Genomic DNA, 6126 nt, shown 5'->3' on the forward strand with positions numbered 1-6126 from the left:
GGGTGAAAGAAATCAAATGGGGGCAGCAATGGGTTATGGCAAAAGAAGGAAGAATAAGGGTAAAAGGAGTCTTGTTTCAAAGTGGATACATGTAAAAGCTCAACCTCCTACAGAACCAGAGACTAGAATTGATACATCAAAATTAATTCCTGAACCATCATCCCAACCACCACCTGAACTTGACCCTGGACAAAGACTTGGAAAGCAATATGTCGATGAAAGCTCACATTTGCAGATAATATGATTGGATATCATATGTAGGATACCGTTGTCAGCTCTCTGTCATTCCTACCTATATGATCCTTGAGAGGCCTTAATCAAGGCCACAAACAGAAAGAGCTCAAACTCTTTCTGAATAAGCATAGAGCTAGTAAATGTTGTTGAATGCATGGAAACAAGGGTTAAGGAACTTAGAGCATCATCAATAAGAGGAAAGTAGCACAAGGATGGTCTAGTGCACATAATTGTAAGGATAATGTCAATGGTAGAATTTGGGTACTGTGGAAATCACACTTGAAGGTGAAAATCCTAAACATACATGAACAATATATTCACTACATGGTTGAAAATCCTGGGATGCAGATTGACATTTATTTTACTATTGTCTATGCGAGAAATGAAGCATAGAAGACTTATGGCAGGAAATTATGAAAATAACATTACAACATCAACTTCCCTAGTAGTATGTGGTGATTTTAAATGTGTATTGGGCGTAGAGGATAAGTTGGGGTCTCCCTATTCACACAACATGAGGTTCAGGGATTTCAAGATGCTCTTAACCACTTGTAGTTAACTACTATTAAAGCAATTGGCTAGCATTATACTTAATGTAATAAACAAGCAAGATATAATAGAGTATATAGAAAAATTGACTGGACTTTTTGAGACATTCACTAGTTGCACCAATTTGGACATGTAGAAGCTGAGTTTATGAACCATTCAGTATCATATCACTCACCCATTTTAATCAAATGTAAGCAAAATCAAAATATTTATCCAAGGCCATTTAGATTCTACACCCATGTGATGGAGAACCCCGACTTTGCTGATATACTAAAAAAAGCTTGGGGTGATAGTGTTATTGAGTGCACAATGAAACATGTCTGGGAGAAGCTCAAGAAGTTAAAATTGCTTAGAAAAGAAATAAATGCCTATATGGCTGCTTATAAGGAAAAGTTGCATACACTGAGGAAAAAATTGGACATCACTCAAGGATAATTATAAACAAGCAATCTGGATCAAAGCCTCATAGAACAGGAAAAGTAGATCTTAATAGAGATGAAATGGAGCAATGTTGAAGAATCTACACTCAGACAAAAGGCTATAGAGCAATTTGGATTGAACATGATGACTCAAATTCCAAGTACTTTCATGATCAGTGGAAGATAAGGACTATCCATAACACCAATTCATCCATTTATATAGAGTCTGGACTCAAATTGGCAGAACCTTTACAAATTGAAGTTGAGTTTATCTCTATTTTTAAGGACTTGATGGGGACTAAAGAAAACGAATTGAAATTTTTAAATATTGAGGTGGTTAGAAGTGGACCATGTCTCTTTATCATGCAATAAAAAGAGTTTATAAAAGAGGTTACTACAGAAGAAATCCTGGAGGCTATCAAGGATATGCCCAAAGATAAAGCACCAAGCGATGACTTTACAAAATAATTCTCTACTAAAAATAGGGGTGTGGTTCATAAAGATATTATTGTAGTTGTGCAAACGGGATGTCTAAGTCCTGTCGTCAATATCACAATTATGACTTTGATTCTAAAGTTAAAGCTCCAACAAAGGTTAAGATTACATACCAATAGTTTGCTGCACCACCTTATACAAAATTATATCCAAGGTACTAACCAGAACTAAAGCTTATGATTTCAGGATTAGTTGGTAAAACACAATCAACATTTGTGGAAGGATAGAGTATAGAAGAAAACATCATGGTAAGTCATGAAATTTTCAAGAGTTATAATAGAAAGTGACTATCCCCTAGATGTGTGCTTAAGGTGGATTTGAGGAAGACCTATGACACCTTGAAATGGGGATTCTTAGAAAAATTATTGAATGAAATGGGTTTCCCTACAAAATTTGTCCACTGGATCATGGTGTGTGTATCTACAATGTCATATTCTTTGTTGTTGAATGAAGGACTCACTACACCCTTTCCATCAAAGAGGGGGATCATATGTCCCCCTACCTCTTTGTATTAGCTATGAAGTTCTTTGGAAGAGAGCTAAATCAACTGGCAACAATTTGTGACTTTAACTTTCATCTCAAGTGTGAAAGATTAAATAACATTCACATATGCTTTGTTGATGACTTGTTATGTATTGCAGAGCTGATCTAGTGTCTGTCAAATTGATGAATACTGTTTGTTTGAGATTTTCTTAAGCATCTGGATTACATGCAAATAATGACGAGTTCAATATATCTTGATGGGGTACATGAACACACAAAACAAGACATTGTGGATGCCTCGGGGTTCATTGTGGGAACTCTGCCTTTAAGATACCTTGGTGTGCATCTAGCTTCTCAAAAACTCGGAGTTAATGCATACCTCCCATTGATTGAGAAGATCACAACCAGGATCACATGTTGGTCAGCCAAAATAATGTCTTATGCTTGAAGGCTGCAACCAATTAAAGCAGTACTATTTAGAGTGTAGCCATATTGGCCTCAGATTTTAATTATCCCTAAGAAAGTCATCAAAGCAATTGAGCAGCATTACATGACTTTTTTATGGACAGGTTCAGTGACATTCTCAAAGAAGGCACTAGTTTCTTGGAAAATATCTACCTACCAGGGGTTGCAGGTGGGCTCAATGTCATGAATTTAGGCATATGGAATGCTTCAGTAATAATTAAACTACTATGGGATATAGATAGAAAGAAGGCTTTCATATGCGTTCAATGGGTCCATAGTTACTACATCAAGCAACGAGATATGGTCCAAATCAGGATACCCAAGAATGCTTCATGGACAGTGAAAAAGGTGCTGAAATCTAGAGATCAACTGCTAAGTAGGCTAAATAGCCATGAGACACTACAACACCAACTAAGAGAAGTTCAAATGAGAGATAATTATTCAATTAATAAGATGTATATATCTCTGATGCATTCTCACCCAAAATTTACCTGGAAACATTTAACTCTACATCCAAGAATTCACCCTTGACATAAATTCATCCTTTGGCTGGTTATTCAGAAAAGACATGCAACAGTTGAGAGGATGCTGACGTTTGGTATCACTATACCCCCTGAATGTGCTTTCCGTAGACAACATATGGAGACATTTACTCATTTGTTCTTTGAATGTAGAGAGACTAGTAATATATGGAGTCATGTATTACAGTGGATGGATTATAAAAGACAAATCATGGACTCGGAACTGAAGTGCAATGGATGAGCCTACTTGCAAGAAGCAGAGGTGGCCTAGCTGAGTTAACTAGTTGTGCCTTTGCTCTGGTTGTGTACATGGTGTGGCAAGTTCGAAACTGTATTCGCTTCCAAAGACGACCTTTTCACTCAGATTCAATGATCAAAGATATGATGCTACATATACTTATTAGAGGGAGAGACATTGCAACATGGAAAACGATTTTAGCAAGATTAGTTGACTATCCTGTATAAACTACATAGGCCTCTTGTTTAGTAATGCCATAGTTTATTTTGGTTTTACTGATTGTATGAAGGTGCAGCTTTTCCAGGCTGTCGAAACTATATTGTACATATTTTTTTTGGTTATAAATCAAATATACGTGTTACAAAAAAACCCTTCAAAACTTTATAACTTCCAAAAATCACAACTTTACAATCAAATTTCAAAACAAACTTCAGAAAATGATCAAAAGGGACTCGGGGCAACTATCGGGAGGGGTAAAATGATAATTTTCTGAAAATTTCTAAAAATGACCTTCAGGGTCATTAAAGCTTGGGAAGCCTTTGGGTGGCATAACCGGGAGGCGTGGGAAGCTTAGAGTGGCAAGATGGTCTAATGTTTAATGGAAGAGTTGACAACAGAATGAGGAAGGGAGTTGGGATCAACTGTATTAGTTTATGGGCATTATACCTGGGATGGTAGAAGTAGGTGGATAAAAACTTGGGGTGGTTTAACTTTCTTATAGCATGTTTTTTTTTGAATGTCTACTTTATATTATGTGGTAGGTCCAGGTCGACCAATGATGCCTACCAGTACATTTTGTTTGTACTGATATTACTGTTGTTATGCCACTTGACATAGTATGGTTGCAAGATTCAGTGATGTTGCATAGGTGAATGCGATTGTGATCTTCGACAGTTTCTACTCCTCTTTCCTTATGGTGGGAGTTGTGTCTTATTCTTTCATAAACTATATTTTTAGTAGCTCTTATACTTGTTTAGATTAGTTCATTGTGAATGTTAGTGTGTTCTTTTCAATCAACTTTGATTTTATATCAAGCTAAGAGTTTTTAAATATATTTATAGGGTGTTAGATTTTGTGTTGATTAATTTCCGCATGTCTTAACCGGTTTGGGGATTGAGGGTTCTCCAGAGTAGGTGCCCCACAACCCAGTGGGTTGAGTCATGATAGGATTAGAAACTGTATTCTAAATTTTTTCATGTTTGTTTGTTCAAAAATTTTGAAAAATATTTTTTCTAGAAAAATATAAGTTCCTTAAAAAGGAGAAAACTATTTCAACAACTTTCCCACCACCTCTCACCCACCTCACTTTCCATGGTATTTGTCAAGATTACATACAGATATTTTTAGAATAATATTTTTGTTTACATAAATATAAGAAATTATATTTAAAATACCCCACTTATTTTTCTAAAAGACATTTTACAAAAGTAATTTCTATGTAAAATATTTTCCTTCGTATTGAACACACCCTAAATTAGATTCTCCCCTGCACCCCTCTCAAATTTGAATAATAAACAGTATCCTCCCTTTTTCATAATTGAATGGTCTAAATGTTTATTTTACTTTTAAATAATCAACCTTTTTTTTATTTTTTTGCTTTATAAAAATCATGATATTTTTTTATTTTTTTCAATATGTGTAACAAATTTTCTATAGAAAAATAATAGTATTTTTGAGATGAAAACGAAAAGTGACAAATACTAATTGATTATGTAAGTGTTATAAAATATTATGATATGGATGTCCACTATACCAAGAAGTTACTATGACTAATTATCTCAATTACTTCCCTCCATTATGAAGATAACCTCCACCTTTATGATCATTATTCTTGTAACCTTTCACCTCAATAACCTCCTCCATTATATTCATGTTAATGTCATGTTTATGACTAACCTTTTGTATGCCTCTATGTTACACTATAAATAGAGGCATAAGGGGTCATATTGTATGGACTTGAATACTTTGAAGAATAAGAAATACTCTCATATCTTGTCTCTATATTTCTATTGTTTTTCATCTTCTATATTTCTTGTCTTATTTTGCTTTAGTTTTACAACACGTTATCAACACGAGTTGCTCATTCTCCGTCAAGAATCAATAGTAGGTATTTCTTGATTTTTATGAATTATTCTAGTAATTTTTCGGTTGCAAGGTATACTTCATATCCTATATATTATTTGTACTAACAAAGATTGTTTTGTAGTTATTTTAAAATAGTTAGTAAATTATGATGATCTTCATAACAATGTTGAGAGGGACTATTAAAATGTTTTAATTTATTTTAACTTTGGACTTTTATGTGGTTCCAACATGTGGTTCTAATTAATTAGTTTTATACATTTTTATTCAATTTTAAGTCAAATTCAGATTATATTTATGGTATTCAATATTTATTTTTGGTAATGCATTTGGTTTATTAAGACATTGATTGAGGGTAAGACAGTGAATTCAAGTTTCACCGCACCAAATGGGTAAGACATCGAGTAAAGTCTCGGTGCACCATCATAATAAGAAGTTGGGTTCAAATCTCATTGATTTATGACCAAAGGCGTCTTTATATGGGTAAGACATTGGGTTTATGTCCTAATGCACTATAGTGATGATATGATGATGACTAACATACAGTTGTATACTTTTGACTGAAAGTCATGAAATTTGCCCAATTAATTTTCTCCATTCTCATATGTGAATGTGGTAGCAGTGCATAATATATCTGAAA

The sequence above is a fragment of the Solanum tuberosum genome, unplaced genomic scaffold, assembly GCF_000226075.1.
Source record: "Solanum tuberosum cultivar DM 1-3 516 R44 unplaced genomic scaffold, SolTub_3.0 scf00329, whole genome shotgun sequence".
NCBI lineage: Eukaryota > Viridiplantae > Streptophyta > Magnoliopsida > Solanales > Solanaceae > Solanum > Solanum tuberosum.